The sequence below is a fragment of the Lemur catta genome, chromosome 3, assembly GCF_020740605.2.
Source record: "Lemur catta isolate mLemCat1 chromosome 3, mLemCat1.pri, whole genome shotgun sequence".
Classification (NCBI taxonomy): domain Eukaryota; kingdom Metazoa; phylum Chordata; class Mammalia; order Primates; family Lemuridae; genus Lemur; species Lemur catta.
In genome coordinates, this window is record NC_059130.1 from 90,092,957 (window position 1) to 90,111,717 (window position 18,761).

Here is an 18,761-nt window from a genome sequence, read left to right on the forward strand (position 1 = left end):
AGGGAATGATATATAAATTTGAGAGTTAGCAGCATATAACTGTACCTTGAACCCCTAGGATTGGATTAGCACATAGAATAAGGGACAGAGCACATTCTGGGCCTTTCAGGAGTTCATAGTCCCTGTTTCTCTCTGCTACTACTCTGTGAAACCCTGTTGAGACAGGGCCATTTGGATTTAGCTGTTTCCTTAGCACATGGTACAGAGTATTGGTCAGAAGGAAGTAGTGGTTACCTGTTATGATGATCATACTTATTAATAATAGGAACTTACCGATTTCCCCATCCTCTTATCTTCCTTCTTCCTTCTTTTGGTCATCTTTGGGTATAAATGAATTTTGAAGCAAAATAATTTCTTCTGTAGCTCTTTACAATGACTTAATGCAGAGAGTGATTCTAGTTTTTTAACTGACATTATACTTAGTTACTGTTTATTTACATAGATCATATTTTCATTGTATTTAATGTCTCAAAGTCTTCTTTGTAAAGAAAGAAACTGACTTGGAAAAACTGTGCTTGGTCAAAGAATGAGTGATGATGAAAATAAGAGGAGTATGTAAGAAGCTATCATCCATGTGCTTGGTCAATTTTCACCTTTTCTTTTTTTCCAAACCTGTTTGGAGTGCTTAACACAGTTTTAGTTTGAAGATGCATCTGGGATTTTATTCACAGTCAATTTTTAAGCATCTACTATGTGGTAGGTCCTGGTTGTACCAAGACATATAAGCAAAGCTAATTGTTCTCAAGTAGTTTCCACCTAGGAGAGAGAGACATGCACATACACACATACCACATACACATACACACACACTTCAGTGAAGTGATGTAGGTGTTATGATAAAAATCTCTTTAGGGTACTGTGAAATCCTATACCTAACTAACTTTTACAATAAGGTACATTTAGGAGTATAATTGGGTTCATTCTCTATAGCTTTAAGCCTCTCTGTAGTTGTTCAGAGAACACTAACAATCAGCATAAAATGACTGGTGCTTGTTTGACTAAGAAAAGAGAGGTGCTTGTCAGTGATTCTGCATGAGGGAAATGCTTGTTTCCTGGTGTTGCTTGGAATGGCAACAATGAAGACCTGGAGCACTATAGGAGGCTTTTAAATATTTAGTCTGTGCCAACCCACAATTGAGGTATTGTGTATTTAACTTGATAGAGAGATGAATTATAAATGGAAATCTTTTCCCACCGTTTGCTCAATGTGTGTTGACAAACATCCCATCATTCTTAGGGAAGCACATGCCATGGGGATTACTGCAACATTCTGCAGACAATTTCCTTGTAGGGTTTTCATTCTATATGCTGCTTTCTCTTCATCACAGCTGCCATTTTATTTATTAAAACACAATCACTGAACAGGGAACGTTTCCAAACTCCCTTTTCTTAGAGTGGGATTTCAGAGCTCAGGTCAAATGCATTCTCTAGTGAATGTTAGTCAGCTCCCCCATTCACAGTTCTGCATCCACGGATTCAACCAACCATGGTTCAAAAATATTTCAAAAAATTTTTATAAATACAACAAAAAAAATACAAATTTTAAAATACAGTACAACTATTTGCAGAGCATTTACATTGTATTAGGGATTATAAATAATCTAGAGATGATTTAAAGTATATGGGAGAATGTGCTAGGTTATATGCAAATGCTACACATTTTTATATAAAAGACTTGAGCATCTGAGATTTTTCATGTCTGTAGGGGTCCTGGAACCAATCTCCTGAGGATACTGAAGGATGATTATAGTTATTCTCAAAATTTTGTCTCTTTGAAGCATAAGGAAACCCTTGGCCAGCTCAACACAGTAGTCAACTATTGCATTGATAATTCAATTCTACTTAAAAGGAAAATATACCATCTTGCTTAAAATTGAAAGCTGTAAAGTTCACAATTCTATGCCAGTTTTCAGGGCATTACATCCTATATATTTTTCTATGGATAATCTTGGCCCTATCCACATGTTCTTTCTTAGCCTTCTATCCAGGCCCACAGTTTTGTTGATTTCTGCATTTTCAAGATAGCATATTAGATCTATTCTCTCTACTTAGTTGACTGAGCAACTATGCCTTGAGTGCAGTGGTTCTATTCACAATTTAATCCATCTATTCAATCCACATATTGTGCTAGGAACTTCTAGACACTGAACGTCTATCTCAAGAAGCTTATAGGTTGGTCAGGATTGTATTTTGTTCATCTCTGAATCTCCAGTACTTAGAAAGATGCTGGCACAGAGAGATGCTGAATGTATTGCTTGAGTTTAGCAATATCCATATAGAACTTCTTTGACTGAGTTAGGAAATTGAAAATTAACTAAATTTTGAAACTGGAGGTAGTCAGGTGAAGCATACTACCCTCATAGGCAGGACTCCAGATCTCTTCTTCAGGTTAGATCTGTGGGCTGCTATGTATTCAAAGGCACTTTTGGTCAGCTGAGGCTTTGCTACTCCCAGTGACATGGACACTGGTATAGCTCCATTCTGAATGATTTTTGAGTAAATAGAGATTTCTGAAATTTCTGACAAAAACTTAACCAGAAAGAGCAGTTTTCACCCTTTTCATTCCTTTCCCCAAAATATGCATTCACAATGCTTGGAATCCATCTTTAGCAAGCTAGAGGCATTGGAGTATATTGGGACTCATTTTTGAGAAATATCACATGCTATAAGGTCTCAGCCCCAAAGGACAGCAACCACTGCTAAATGTATTCTTCAAGTCATTGGTGCCCCTGGGACTGATGCAAGCCCTGCTTTCTAATAAATTTTCCCTTAACACCTCTGTCCTTCCATTTACCCCTTGATCCCATCACCTATGTCTTCACTCCATGGGATTTATTTTTTTTCTTCTCTTCTTTTTCCCTTTATTGCAATAACTTGTCAGCTTGCAGAACACTTTTTCAATCTTATGCTTCAAGACAGAAGACCAGCTTAGGGAGAAGGGCCTGGCCTCCCTAACCACCCTACTGTCAGAGCCCTCCTTTTCCACATTTAATATCACTTTCCCTATGTCATCTCCATTACACACCTAGAACTAGGATTCCTCCTAGAACTCTCTCAGAAAGAATTAGTTTGATTGTGAGAGCTTTTGACGTGAAATTGGCTGCTGTTCAATATTCCTGCCTGGAACAGGAATCTTATGCTTTTCTTCTAGTTTAGCTAACACTTCTCAAAAAGTCCACTATGTGGACCCTGATAATATTTCCTAGTTCTCCTTTCCTTGGTGCCATTTTAGGCAAGATAGAGGATGCAGATGTAATGCAGGAAAATGACTTGGAGAAAGTAGAGCATATGCATGATACCTTTGCTTGATGATATTCATTAGTTTGGCCTTCAGACCCACTCCAGTTCTTACAGCTTGGTTCAAGCTCCTCTTTACACCCCTCACCAATTATTCCACATAAAACCTATTCTCAGGTACAAGGCTGTTACCTTGAATACATCATGCACATGCTAATCTTTGCTCCTTTGCGTGTACTATTTCCTCGATCTGAGAAATCTTTCCTCCCATTTGAATAAAACTATATTTTATCCCACTGTCAAGATTTAGTTTAAGGCCTGGCGTGGTGGCTCATGCCTATAATCCTAGCACTCTGGGAGGCCAAGGAGGGAGAATGGCTTGAGCTCAGGAGTTCCAGACCAGCCTAAGCAAGAGCAAGACCCTGTCTCTACTAAAAATAGAAAAAAAATATCTGGGTGTCTAAAATAAAATAATTTATTTTAAAGAAAAATAAATAAATAAATAAAAAGATTTAGTTTGAAGCTGCCCTTTTCAAGAATCCTTCCCTGATCACCCCAACTGTGTCTTGTGTGTACATGCACATTATTTAGTATGTCCATAGAGGCAGGATAGGGTTCTGTTTAAGTGTTAGATTGTTAGCCTTTGGAGTGAAAGCCTCTAACTAGCTGCCACTAACTAGCTGTGTGATCATCTCCCCTACCACACTCTATTTCTTACTTAACTCAGGAAGCAGTTGAATATCTGAGCCACTCCTCCATAAAGGTGAAATAGGCAGCTGCCTACATGGTGTGATTTTGAGCTATATGACCTAAATTTTTTTTTTCCTACTGGCCTTTGATTAAAGAATTGAAGATAATTTATAAATTTATAAAAACCACTATAATGAAATTCTGAAAATCATAAACTTATAGACTTTAAAATCCTGGCATGTCAATTCTAGAGAGATTCTTTTAGGATCAGTAAGTTTAATCTTATTTTTTTACTACAATATTCTTGTTTTTTAGTTGGAACAACTGCTTTTCAGAGAGGTAAATGAGTGGAAAGACCATATATGAAATTCAAATTTTTTCTTGTCAACATTATTATTCAGCAACATAATTCTAATTATTTAAAGGCAAATATAGCTTATATTGGTGTTTTCATTGTCTCCAAATTGGTTATGCATAAGTGTGTACTAAGAATAGAAATCTAGTTAGTAACTAAATAGAAATTTAGTTACTAAGAATAGAAATCTATTGGGTTTAACTTAGGCAAAGGGAAATGCATTTGAAGGGTATTGGGGACTCTAAGAATCAATGGGAGATGGATACCTAAACTTGAAGGTGAGAAGGAAGCAAAGCACAGGGGAGCAGGAGGATAAAAATGGCTTTTGAGTGTAACAGTCTACAGTTTGATCAGAACAAAAAGGAACACCAAGTCTTTCACTATTTTTTCTCTGCTAGATATGCGGATTTCATGGAGGGTATATCTCATTGGCCTAGATAGGAGCATGTGCTTTGGCAAGGAACAGCAAAGCCTTTTCTTCTGGTTCCACCAAACTATACCCAATGGGAAAGAAGTCATTTAAATATATGAAGTTGTTTGCTATGGAGAAGAGGAAATAGATGCTGAGCAGTCAAACTTTAATAATTCCCACTACAAGAATCCTTCATGCATATAAAGGGAAGTGGGCAGTAATGAGAGCTACCAACAGTAGCCAACTAGTGTATATCAGGAGTTTTACTTGTATTTTATTATTAGATACTTTGAATAAATCTGTGAGAAAAATACTATCATTTCCATTTTACAAATCACAAAGTTGAAGGAAAAAGAGGATAAGTCTCTTGCCCAAGGTTGTGTAATTAAATGCCTGCCAAAACCTGGATCTGTTCAAAGCCAAATCTGTTTGCCTCTAAAATCCATTGTTCTCAGTACTGCTTTGAACCTTCATGCATGTAAAAAGGCTAATGCAATTCCTGGCACCTAGCAGGTGCTCTGTCCTAGAAGAACAGGAGCAGCAGGGAAACATCAGTGGCACTTGCTGGTCCCTCTGCCTGGGTCTTCTCCCAGAAATCCAATAGGCCAATCCTTCACTTCATTCAAATGTTACCTCATCAGAAAGGCCTTCCTTGACAACCCTGTGTAACAAACCTGCCACCCACTCCTTTACTTTCTATTCCTTTATGCTGTCTTTTTTTTTTCATGGCATTTATCACCACCTGACATACATATGTTTGTCTGTTTGTTCTCTCCCATAAAAACAGGCACTTTGTTTTATACACTGATTTATCTTCAGAATCAAGAACAGTGATTGATAAATATTTCTTTGATGAATGAACAAAACAAATATAATTGGAAGAGCTGGTCTCAGCTCTGCTTCTAACCTATGTGTGGCTTTGGCTCAGTCATTTTTCTCTCTAGGCTTCAGCTGCAAAATGAAAATGTTGAGCCAGATCAAGTCTAATCCTCCTTTGCCCTGTTTCTTGCCATCCAAATTATTTACCTGTTTATTTCATTTTATATATTGTGCTTCTCTTCTAGCTTTCGTCTGAAGAAAGCATTTTTGTAGCTAAAATGTTTAAAAGATACTAGACTAGATGAACCCTAAGGTTCCATATCTCTATAAGGGTATAGATGTGTTAGTACAACTGGTTAATAGACTTCTTAAAAAGATTACAAAGAAAATCTTTCAAAGAACAATTAAGCATTTCTTGTTGGAAAAAAATGAAAAGTTTCTCACCTCCTATGCTTCAGATTCCCAAATTTCAGGAAGCTGGTAGATGACTTCCAAAGTTCATTTACTCATTTCAATTACCGAAAGCTCTTTACTGAGTCCATTTTATTATTTTAATTAACATTAATAACCCTGAAAGGTGAGAGGTTGTGAAATGTATAAATTCAGAGCTTCTAAGATTAATAATCTACTGAAGTATGAAAGCTTTTCACATAATTTTACCTGTGTGAAGATCAGTGGTGTAGAAAGGAAGCTGTACCATTCGCAGGCAGATGGGCACCGAGAACCTGATTTACAAGACTGTCTTTCATGTAATAAAGGCCAAAATGTCAGAGCTAAGTCCTTTGAATCAGTATTTCAACCAGTTACTCTGTTAGGGAATGGCCTAGTGGGGTATCACTGGAGCCACCTTGGTAGCCAGTGGCCTTTGTATATAGGGGGTCACTGAGAACATGCTTAAAATCCATTAGTAGCTCTTCACTTCTTTTGGGGCAAGTCTTTACTCCACAACATGGCTTACAGGTTGTGCTACACGCTCTGGCCTCTACCTTCCTTTTCAACTATATCTTTTACTACCCCCGGCCTTATTCACTCTCTCAGTCATGCATTCATTCATTGAATTAATCGAAATTATTTATTTAGTGATTACTATGTACCAGACTTGGGTTAGCCACTAGGGATTCATGGTGTGCAAATAGAGATATGGATCCACTCTAATTGAACAAAGAAGGCTGATGTTAAGCTATAATGAAGTACGATACATATTATCATAGGGTAGTACAGGTATCACAAGGTGTTGGATATAGGGTGAGTGGTGGAAGTAACTAATCTATGTAGAGGGAGGACTTCCTAGAGGAAGTGAGATCAAAGATAAGCTATTCTTGACATATGAAGATTATCTGAAGAGTTTAAGTAGGCTCCTGTGGTTTGACAACCCAGTTCATCTGTGACTGACTCCTCCTAGCTATTAATATTTCTGAGGCTCAGTCCCATCCTATAGCCAGTGAGTCAGAGGCTCTGGCAAGAAAATTAAGGCTCCTTCTACCCCCCTAGGATATTTTGCACAGAATTACAACCAAGTCCTGACCTAACTTGTTCTCCTACCATCATGGCGGACTTTTACTTTGCCCTTACCTCTGACTCCTGTATCAAACTCGATTCCCATCCCCCCAACTTGTTCTGACCCTGATAACCTGAGGCTTATTCCTGAATCTAGCCCACCAATGTCTTGCAGTTCTCACACTACAAAAGTGATTCTTCTGGCATGATTAGGCAAGACTTCTTTTCCTAAGGAAAGGAAAGGAATATGTCAGACATTCCCAGGGCTGTGCCTTATCTCAGTCTTTGTTTTTCAGTCAGTGCTTTCTTTGCCTCCCCAGCCCAAACCTCATATTTCACAGCCTGCCACTCCTGTGCATCCACAGGTCATCAAATTGTTATCACATGAAGCAATGACCTAGCTTTGGCTTCATCATCCACTGCCTGGAGACTGACACCCTGTATCTCCTCAAGATCCCCATTCCCTTTGAATCCATGCCGGCCTTTTATTCCTAGTAGGGTAGGCCTCATTCCTGTTTCCCTCTACCATGGTAAGAGAGAATAATATCCCCATGTTCTGGCTTGGAGCCTGGTATGTACATCATCTCTGCTAAGTAATTATAGTCTCCTTCCCACTGATTCTGACCACATCTTCACATGCTTGAGACTGTGATTTTTACCTTCTCCACTAGAGAACTGAAAGTCACTTGCTACTACTCTCTGCCCCTCATCATTTTTCTCCTTGGCAGTCTACTTCCTTAACTGCTGACTCAGTCTTGGCTCCAACTTCATTGTCTCTCATCCCCTGTCCCCCTGAGCTTGGAAACTTAGTTTTTGGACCAACTCATTTTTCACATTGCTTTTTTGGCTAAGCGCCTTGGATTTGGCAACCTGGACCCTAAAATCCATTTCCTGGCTTCCTTGGACTCCAGGTCACTTGAGTCTACTCTCGTGATCTACTCCTCAGTCTTTACATGGGGGTTCAGCTCAGTTCACTTAGTGAACAAATACTCCCTGTGCTGAGATTGGAGGTAGGAAGAGGAGAGGGATCCAGGGAGATGGCAAATCATATGGGGTTCCAGATGATCCTGTTTCTCTAAATTTCTTTGTCTGCCTCTAAGCCCCACAAACCTTGGTCATATGTAGCTTGTAGTATCTCATTCAATGAGCATAGGGGAACAGTCTGTAACCACTCTGTTCTGGGGGTCATTATGATGATACCTCAACCACCAGCATCACCATCCAACCTCCTTTGGTGAACCAGGCTGAACTCTATGTGTACAAGTTGGAAAATCTCACAGTGGCTCCTCACATGGTAGGGCTCAGTGACAATGAATATTTTTGCTTAAAAGCTCTTATCTGATTAAAGTGGAAAAATAAGCAGGAAGAATCCATAAACAAACCAAGATACTACATTATGCAGAACCCCGTCTCTGTAGAGGTGAAGGAAGGCTTTGTCTGGACAACTAATGCCTTTATTATTTCTCTGAGAGAAGTACTGTGTGAAACTTGGGCAAAATCTATTAATAACTTGTTGAACAAATTAGAAGCCCCTCCACCAAAACACCCACCCTACCCAGCTCTGTGGGAACCCATAAGCTGATCGCAGGCCTAGAACTCCTAGCCCAAGCAGGCTCCTGACAATCAGCCTTCTTACCTCTCTGGCATTATCTGTTCACCAGCACACATTCACTCCATTCAATTAGTAAATATCTACTCTGAGTCTACCATGTGTCAGGTACTGTGTCAGATGCTAAATTATTCACTGGTGAACAAAAAACAGATACTATCCCTACTCACATAGAAATTACAACTTAGTTAGAAATGCAAACTATAAACAAACAGGCATAATACATACATAATTATAAATTGAGATAATACTTTGAGGGAAAGAACCTCGTTTCTTTGAGGGAGACTAACAGAAGAATCTAATTTAGGTGGTTATAGGGAAGATAACATTTTAACTAAAAGAAGAAGAAGAGTGAAAACTACTTAGGCAAGGGAAGGGGTTAGTGTGGAGTAGGATGGATAAAACGAAAAGTATTCAAAGGTCCTGAGATGAACTATGAACTCAGTGCATCTGAGGAAGTAAAAAAGTCATGTTAAAGAGTTTGGATTTCATTCTGGTATAATTTGAAATTGTGAAATAGTGAGGTGACATGATCCAAATAAGCTCTGAAAAGGCTATGTGGAGAAGGAAATATAGAAGGGAAGAATAGGAAAAAGGAAGATGGGAAGGGTAGGAGATTTTTTTCAGCAAACTAGCAAAAACATAGAAATACAGACAAGTAGACAGATTGAAGGTATCTTTTGGAGATAAATTTAAAATCTTTTGGAGAATTTAAAGACCTCAGTGAGATGTGAAAATTTCAGTAAATGATATCAAGCCAAAAAACTTAGTATCATTATTGACTTTGCTCTTACTTTCACATTTCATGTCCATCAACAAATACTATAAGTCTACTTTCAAAACAGATTCCAAAGCCCACAAGTCCTTATCACCTCCCCAGCTTCTGTCCTTACCTAGCCCATTATGATACCTTGCCTGGACAACCATAACAGCTATTTAACTGGCCTCCTTTTTTTTCACTCAGCCCAAACCCCATAAAAGCTCTTACCAAAGCCTGCAAGGCCCTGTAATCTAGTCTCTTTACCTGCTTTCTAACTCATTTTGCCAATCTCTTCTTCCTCATTTATTCCTATTTATTCACTCTGACGTTTCTACCATTCCTAGAGACACATCAAGTTTATTCCTATCCTTGAACCACCATGCTTGCTGCATGCTATGGTTCACTGTTTTCTCAGTTATATTTATGGCTTATCTACTTACTCCAATTTCTACTGAATCGTCACCTCTCTGACCATCCTAACTAAAAAAGCCCTTGCATTACCCTCTAACCCTTTACCCTGCTTTTGGATTCATTATACTTGTCATTTCCTTGTACCATATTATATATTGATTTATCTCTTTTTCCCATTGGAATTTAAGTTCCATGAAAACATGGAATTGCTTTTTTTTCCTTCAGCTGCCCCAATATCTGGAAGAGTGCCAACATGGGAAGCTCTCAGGCAATATTGATTATTATTTTTTAATTATTGCATAAAACCCTATCTAAACAAACAAACAAACAAAAAAATAAAAGCAACAGCTTCTCCAGATGAGAAGGAAATGGTGAAAGAATGGAAGTATGAAATATCAGAGTGAATGGTCACCTCCAAAAGGGAACACCAGCTCTCTAGAAATGGAAACCAACCAAAATCAGAATACTGAAATGAGAGATAAAGAATTCCAAATATGGATTATAAGTAAGCTCAATGAGAAAATGGAGAACCAATACAAAGAAACCACAAAAACAATTCAGGAAATGAATGGAAGATTCACTAAAGAAATTGAATTATTAAAAAACATCAAATAGAATGTAATGAAAAATTCATTTAAGGAAATACAAAACACAGTGGAAAATCTTAAGAATATACTAGACCAGGCAGAAGAAAGAATCTCAGAGTCTTGAAGACAACACCTTTGAATTAAACGAGACAGTCAAAGATAAAGAATAGAGCATTAAGAGGAAGGAACAAAGCCTATAAGAAATATGGGATTATGTAAAGAGGCCAAACATAAGAATTATAGGCATCCTTGAGGGTGAAGGAGAAAACACACAAAAGTTGGAAAACCTATTTGAGGGAATAATTGGGAAAAACTTCCCTGGACTTGCAAGAAATTTAGATATCCAGGTAAAAGAAACTCAAGGAATACCTGGAAGGTTTATTGCAGAAAGGCAATCAGCACAACACACAGTCATCAAACTAGCAAAAGTTAACATGAAGAAGGAACTCCTGTGAGCCATAAGGTGAAAATATCATGTAACTTACAAAGGAAAATCCATCAGGCTAACTGTAGACTTCTCAAGTGACACCTTATAAGCCAGAAGGGATTGGGGTCCCGTCTTCAGTCTTCTTTACAGAATAATGGAAAGCCTAGGATTTGTATCCTGCAAAACCAATTTTCTTATATGGGAGAGAAATGAAGACCTTTTCAGAGAAGCAAACACTGGGGGAATTTGTCAAGACCAAACCTGCCCTGCAGGAAGTACTCAGATCTGCATTATACATTGATCAGCACAATAGAAACCCACCAGTGCAAAATCAACCCAAAGCTAAAGCTCTTTGAAACAGGACTGAGCCCTTTAAAACAGGACTGAGAACCCAGATATAAAACCATCCTCTGAGGCAAAGGCAATATATGTAAACTAAACATTTATACCCCCCTAATATGCTGCAATAAAAAAAAAACCCACAATGGCTGGACACTTTCCAAACGGCCTTCGTATATATAGTGGATGTTGAAGAAACACTTTTTTTTTACTATATAGTAACAAATACTTGTGAATATAAAGTTTGTTAGTTGATTATATAATTTCTTGTTATGCCTTTTATAGTCATACTTTTCATTATTAAATAAATTTCTTCTATCATTTTGTAAAAAAACAAAACAAAACAAAGCCATCCTCATATTGTCATCTAACCTTTGACAAAGCAGACAAAAACATACACTGGGGAAAAGAGTCCTTATTCAATAAACAGTGCTGGGAAAATTGGATAACCACATGCAGAAGATTGAAACTGGATCCACCCCTCTCAGCTCTCACAAAAATCAACTCACGATGGATAACAGACTTAAACCTAAGGAGTGAAACCTTAAGAATTCTAGAAGAAAATGTTGGGAAAACTTTTATAGACATTGGCACAACAACCCTAAGAGGGATACAGGACACTTTTAATAACCACATTTTACGCAGAGGTACAGTGAAGGGAAGAGTACAGCAAGAGCTTGGACTAGAATCCAACTCCTAGCTCCTTGTCCAGTATCCTCTTCATGCTACCTCTCAAGAATCTGGATTGGAGAACATAGAGTACATGATGTAGAGCCTCTCCTTGCACAAGGTGCCTGACCCTGCAGGTTCTGACTGCATTGGTGTTACGCCAGCAGCCACCCGTAGGTAGCAATATTGTTGCTGTCCATGACTAGGGGGAATAATCAGTCTCAGCGATTCCCCAGCTCTAAACCAGCCCAAGTAATTGGGTTTAATTTTAATTTTTTTAATGGCTTGAAATTAATAGAAGCAGCTGCTGCCACAGTGTGTGGGTGTCCTTCTCCAGAAGGCACAGACAAAGAAAAAACAAAACAAAAGAAAAAACAGACATATAGAATAAACTCTGAAAAATAAACAATACGGTGTGTAGGACAAAAAGGTTAAGAATTGAGCGGTGGCTTTTTACTATCAAAAATTTGGCTGGCAATTTTTTGACTGTCTCTCCTCCTACCCCTAGTGCCCATCAACCCATGATAAGATGGTAATCTGATTAGACACTAGGGTATAAAAATGTGTTGCCTGTATCTGAGCACTCCCTCACTTTCTCTTTCTCCCTCTCCTTGTGACTCACAGATTAGCTGTGACAAAGTGTGTAGAGACAGATAAGAATATATGTGCTGGTGACAGGAAACTATTATAATTATTTGGGGGAAGATATAGGATTGGAATTAGGAGTGGGTCCTGTTTGCCTAGGGAGGGTAGATATAATGTGGGCATCCTTGCCTGGCTGTACCAGTCATCAAAGAGGAAAAGGAGAGAGCCACCTGGATCAAGCTAGGTGATCAAGCCCAGTCATTCCAGCCAAATGTAGACTAAAGTCCAAGTGTTGGCATGGATGACAAATGAGAGATTCAGGTACCTTCATGAAGTGAAGAGGAATGAAATCTTACCTCAATTTCAAACATTCCTAGGAAACTGAATGTCAGTTTTCTTCCAACTCCTGGGTAGATGAAGTAAGGGGGAAACAAGAGACTGTGTAACCACAATTTTTTGGATAAATTTGAGGTAGCACATCCTTGGCATGGTGAGAAGACTATGTCCTTGGCAGTCAGGCAATAGTGTACATCAAACAGGTAATGTAGCTATTGGCATACAGAAGGTGCTTAATATGTGTTACTTTTGGTGGTATCTGAGTGACTTTGTGATGCCCTTGTTTTGCATACCTCCTTCAGGACTTACAACCTGGAAAGACTGATTCTTTTTTATTTCCTTTTCTGCTTATTTGAAGAAAAAGTATGTGTCTACTGGGATAAGAACTCATCTATTTCCATCCACATTTTCTGCTTGATTAGCAAGGAAATTAGGGCTCCTATCCTTCAGGGCTCCTGACGAGGGATAGAGAATGTTGCTGTTTTAGAGAGAGCCTTAAACATTCTGTTAGGTCCTGGGCTTTTCTTCTTTCTTGTGTTCTGGTAACGTCCAAAATGATGCTTTGGGAATTTAGCTCAGGGTTTTGGAGAGAAGGCAGAGAGGATGATAGACTGGAAGGGAATCATTCATTCACTCATTAAATTATAAATTCACTCATTCATTCAACAAACATGTATTGAGCGCCTCTTCAGGGCCGAGTATTGTAAGAGCTGTGAATCTGGGATAAATCAGAAACACAGCAGTGTCTGCAATTAGTATTTAGAGCAATTAATTCATTCTGGAGTTGCTGACAGAGTTACAAGAAGAAATATCATTTGAGCTGAGCCTTACTTCTAATATATAGGGATGCACTATGTAGAAATGAATGGGAAAGGCAATTGGAAGCAGAAGGAACAACATTTAAAACGGCAAGAAGTTTTTGAAAACATGATATGTTTAGGACATGACTTGAAGTTTCGCTTGAAGAGAGAACAATCTACATACATTAGTGTGGCTGAAATTATTTATTCACAAATATTTATTCAGTTGATAAGCGTTTTTGAGCACCTTATCTATGCAAGGCACTGTGTAGATTCTGGAGAACCAGAGATGAACAATATTTAGTCCCTGTTCTCAAGAAGAGCTCAATATAATAGTGAAGAAAGGCATATATTCAAATTGTTCCAATGAAACAGAGGCTATAATAAAGAGGTATATAGAGTATGTTTGTCAGTGTGTTGAGTATATATATACATGCATGTGTGTGTGTGTGTGTGTGTGTGTGTGTGTGTGTGTGTGCGCGCGCGCTTCCTCACCCACCTCTGCATGCATGACTGAATCTGAGGATGTGAGTTACAGACCTCCCTCACTCACGTGGATATCCTCAGGGCAATAGACTCAGGAAAATGCCTTGTCTTTAGTCTCTGAGTCCTGAGAGTCTACACCCCCAGGCTTGGAATATTCCTGGGTCTCTGGCAGGATCAGGTGTTGGACCACTTCCTTTCTGGGGTCTTCTGAGGAGTCATAAACAGCCTGCTTCTCTTAAGAAGGGTTCTTAACATTACCTTCATTTTCATGATGTCATTGGGATAATAGGAATAACTTCAGAGAAAGAATTAAAGGAGTTAATACATTATAAAGTACTTAGAATGGCCTGGCACATGGTCAATGCTAGACATATTAGGAAATGGTATTATAATAACTATTGTCATTATTGTTCTAGTTTTTCCACGTATAATATATCTCATACTGTGTTAAGTGGAATCAGAAGGTGGCTGCCTTGTCTAACCTAACATCAAGTAGAGGAATTTTGTCCCCTAAAGCTTCTCATGCTTGTACTTCTCTGTAAGGCTGGCCTCTCTGCTTTCTCTTCAGCTGAGTGTTAGAGTCCTGCTTTATACTGAACTAGAATCTGCCTTCCTGTGATGCCTACCAATAGTATTCTGAGATGAGTCTTCTTTTCCTTTTGTCATTGCTTTTTAAACAAGCAAGCATTGTTTGAGACCTCTCAGTGCCATCACTAGTGGGAAAGAGAGGAAAGAGGTGACACAGTTCAAGTCTTCAAGAATCCTGCATTCTCTTTGAAGAAATATCCAAATATCCATTTACTTTTGTTGGTTATTGTTAGGAAATCAGACAAACCAGGTGATAAAACTCTTTTTTGTATCATTTGTCAAAATAGAGAAAAATTAATGAAGACTGAAAAGCCAGGAAGGACTTTATAGAGGAGGTATGTTAAAGGGTAAGCACTTATTTATACATCCTTTTCTTCATTTATTATTTCATTTTTGAAATATTTAAATCTTTGTTGACAATTGACAATCAGCCACATCTTTAAGTAGGAGTTCACCAAGTAGGCAAGATCGTAGGGGAGGCAAAAATTGTGTTAGGAAGTTGTGAGTAGTTCAATACGAATAAAGCACAAGGTTCAAGGAGGGAGAAATGGGTGATGATGGCAGAATCTCAAGGATATCATGGGGAACCTTGTGGACCAAACTGAAATGTGAGGATAGGGAGTTGCTTGAAGAGTTTTTAGCAAGAGAGTACCGTGAGACCAGATTTTTCTGGAAGTAGAAGGTAAGGCTAGTAGTTGGGTAGCAAGGGGAAAAGGAGGGTGGTAAGACACTGTAGGGATTATGAGCACAGGCTTTGGAGCTACACTGGCCCAGGTTTGATACAGGCTCTGCTGCTTACTAACTTCATGACCTCAAGGAATTTTTTTACCTCTCTAGGCTTCAATTTTCTTATCTGTGTAAGGGGGATGTTAACAGCCCCTAGCTCATAAGTTTACTGAGAGGATTAAATGATAATACATATAAAACACTTAACACAATGCCTGAGACATAGTGAGAATTTATTAAGCAAAATAATAGAAAAACCTGAAGTACATTACAAATGAAAGAGATATTTTCCCTCCCTAGTTCCACCCCCTTTTGCCTTTATTCTTTGCATTAGTTAAAAGCCCTGATGAATTTGGCCTGCTGAGCCCTTCTCAAATAGATTTCTGTTTGCATCGTTGTCAGAGTCTGGAAAATCTAACTTCTGAGCAGCATCTCAGCTTCCCTGAATGATTACCCCAGGGCCCATTGCCTCCACTCTGTCTGCTAATCAGGTTAGACATCCTGACCCACCCGGGAGAGGAGCTGGAACAGCTGCAGGCGGTAGATGAATTCTCCTGATAGCACATATAATCAAATTCAGTGGAGATGGCAGCCTCTCAGAGTCAAGTTGCTGAACTTGGCTAGAAGAGGAGAAAACTAGGGTGACTGAATTTAAAGCATGGATCCTGATTGGATATACTGGTAAATAAAGTGTTGAAAACAGTGGCCATAACCTGAGGGACCTTATGACTGTAGGAAACACCTGCATATGAAGACACGCTCACCAGGGCTATAAGAGACTTAGACTCAGACCTTTGAGACAGAGCCTGAAGTGACCGTCACAGACCATTGGCTGGAGACCTCAAGACCACTTTCACTGGCATTCTCTGCGAATACAAATCTGAAACCCTGAGACTTGCTAATTCCACAAGCCTCACATTCCTGCATCTTCAATCATGTCACAAATGTAGAACATCGTATATTCTGGCTATACTCTTATCCCTGCACTGGTCTGTTCTCTCTCTGATGTTGACTTTCCTCTGCTCCTTTCCCTCTCCAAACCTTTCCACTTTCTACTTTTCCCTTTGGAATTCAGCTCCATGATTACTAAATTCAATTGGATCCTCAGTCGTTTAGTCCACCAGGCTAAGGCCTGACTCTCTTGGAGGACATTACTTCCCCCGTTGCCCTCTCAGGACTTACTCGTTCACCTACATTCCACATATAGGAACAGAAGGGGGCAATTTTCCTCCTCACTCCTCATGTACCTTCTATGCCATATTTCTCTACCTCATAACTGGTTGCTCTATAATTTCAATTTTATTGAAATTTATAATTTCAATATAAGAAGGTTTAGGGTAGCAAACTGATTATAAGGAAGAGTGCCTATGGAATTTGTCTTAAAGCTCTATTTGTATTATAAGAAGACTGTTGTTACTTATATTTTTATTCACAGAGGCTTTGGGAGTGGGAGGTAAGTGGACTCTATTGGTGGGCCAAAGTACACCCGTAAACAGCCTTTGATACTACACTGACTTCTGTGTGGAAATCCCTGTTCCTTTGTTACTTATGCTGGGTATCTACTACCCTGTCCTTCTCCTCAGCCCTTTAAGATTCTTACCCACATTAGACCCCATGGCTCACCACTTTGGCCACTTTTTCGTGCTATAATAAAATATTACAATATTTAATTAAATCTAATGTAATCAAATATATGTACAAGCATCAGTGCCATGAAACCTCTGGTCTTCCACAGGAATCCCATAGCCTCACCTATCACCCTGGCCACTTAGCCTCAGAAAGACACCAAGGCAGAAACAAGATTCTGCAATGAATACTAGCATGTGATAATTCTCTTGGATCTATTTCTTAAAAAACTTTCTGCAGACTATCCTACCTGAAGCAAGCACTATTCTCGTTTTTCTCAACCTCATCTCCTATACCTTCCTCCTCACATTTTCCTCCAGAAGCCCCTGTGCTGCTTTTCTTCTCAACTGAATGTCAAGCCACTACAGGTGAGCCTTGCATCCTCCACCCACTGTTCCTGCACTCCCTGTAAGCATCCTTGCCCTTAAGGATCTTCCAAACCTATCTCAGTGGACAAGACTTGTGAAGCAGTTAATTAAAAGGCAAGAATTACTACAAAATATGTGAGCTGAACTAACCTGGAATTTTCTTTTCTTTTTTTTTTTTTTTTTTCCACTTTTTTCTTACCTGGAATTTTCTTTTCTTTTCTTTTTTTTTTTTTTTTGAGACAGAGTCTCACTCTGTTACCCGGGCTAGAGTGCTGTGGTGTCAGCCTAGCTCACAGCAACCTCAAACTTCTGGGCTCAAACAATCCTCCTGCCTCAGCCTCCTGAGTAGCTGGGACTACAGGCATGCGCCACCAGGCCTGGCTGATTCTTTATATATATTTTCAGTTATCCAGCTAGTTTCTTTCTATTTTTAGTAGAGATGGGGTCTCGCTCTTGCTCAAGCTGGTCTCCAACTCCTGAGCTCAAACAATCCTCCCACCTCAGCCTCCCAGAGTGCTAGTATTACAGGCGTGAGCTACCGTGCCAGGCCTAACCTGGAATTTTCAATGTAGGATCATGGAAAAGGCACTGTTGAGATGGGTGTTACAGGATTAACAGGATTTGAAGAGATAGAAATGAGAGGCATTCTCTGCAGGGAAACAGTGTGAAGAGTTTGGATATTATAAAGCACGAGAGGGTGCAGTAACTCTGTAAAATGTAAAGAAGTTATGGGTACTGTGACTGGAACATTTTTCCTTTCCTCATGTTTGCATCTCAGTTTTACTTACTGAAGAATGAGCATGATTGCTTAGCAAAATTGCCCACACAGCATATTTGAAAGCAGTATTTCCCAAAGTGCTTCTGTGGAAAATTAGGTGTTATGGGATGCTATGTTGAAAAATAATAATAATAAATTAGAGAAATGTTGAATATTTTCCCTCCCTTGAATATTCACAAAACATATTAGTTTATTTTAAAAGCTCTGAATTAGTCTTATAATAAAAATACTTAACTTCTGTAGGAAAATAGGTGTCCCTCATTTATATCTCTATGACATCACACTCTTTTTTTCTCCTCAAGGCACTTTAAGAGTCTGCAACTATATTTTTATTTATTTTTAATATTTTATTGACTGTTTCCACACTAGAATATATACTCCATGAGGACAGAAATCTTGCCTGTCTCATTTATTATTTTGTATCAAGACCTAGGCATATGATACGTGCTCAAAATAAGAATAAATAAATGAATAAAATATGTTAATTTTTGCTTAACTTTGCACTTTCTAAACAGTTGAGAAAGGATAGCGCTGGATTTTGAACAAAGTGCTGCCAGATTCAAGCCTGTTTTTGAGTCTATGTGTCATTGTGTCATTGTTGCCCCACCCCTACTACCCAGGATTCTTAGTGTTAGCAGTTTTTCTCCTAGGCATTC

The 18,761-nt window shown here is 38.8% G+C and overlaps 1 protein-coding gene across 1 annotated transcript in view; it reads left to right on the forward strand.

Moving 5' to 3' along the window:
- The window catches only part of AGBL4 (AGBL carboxypeptidase 4), a 1,191,358-nt gene that overhangs the window by 684,645 nt on the left and 487,952 nt on the right, over positions 1–18,761 (forward strand). The window lies entirely within an intron of this gene.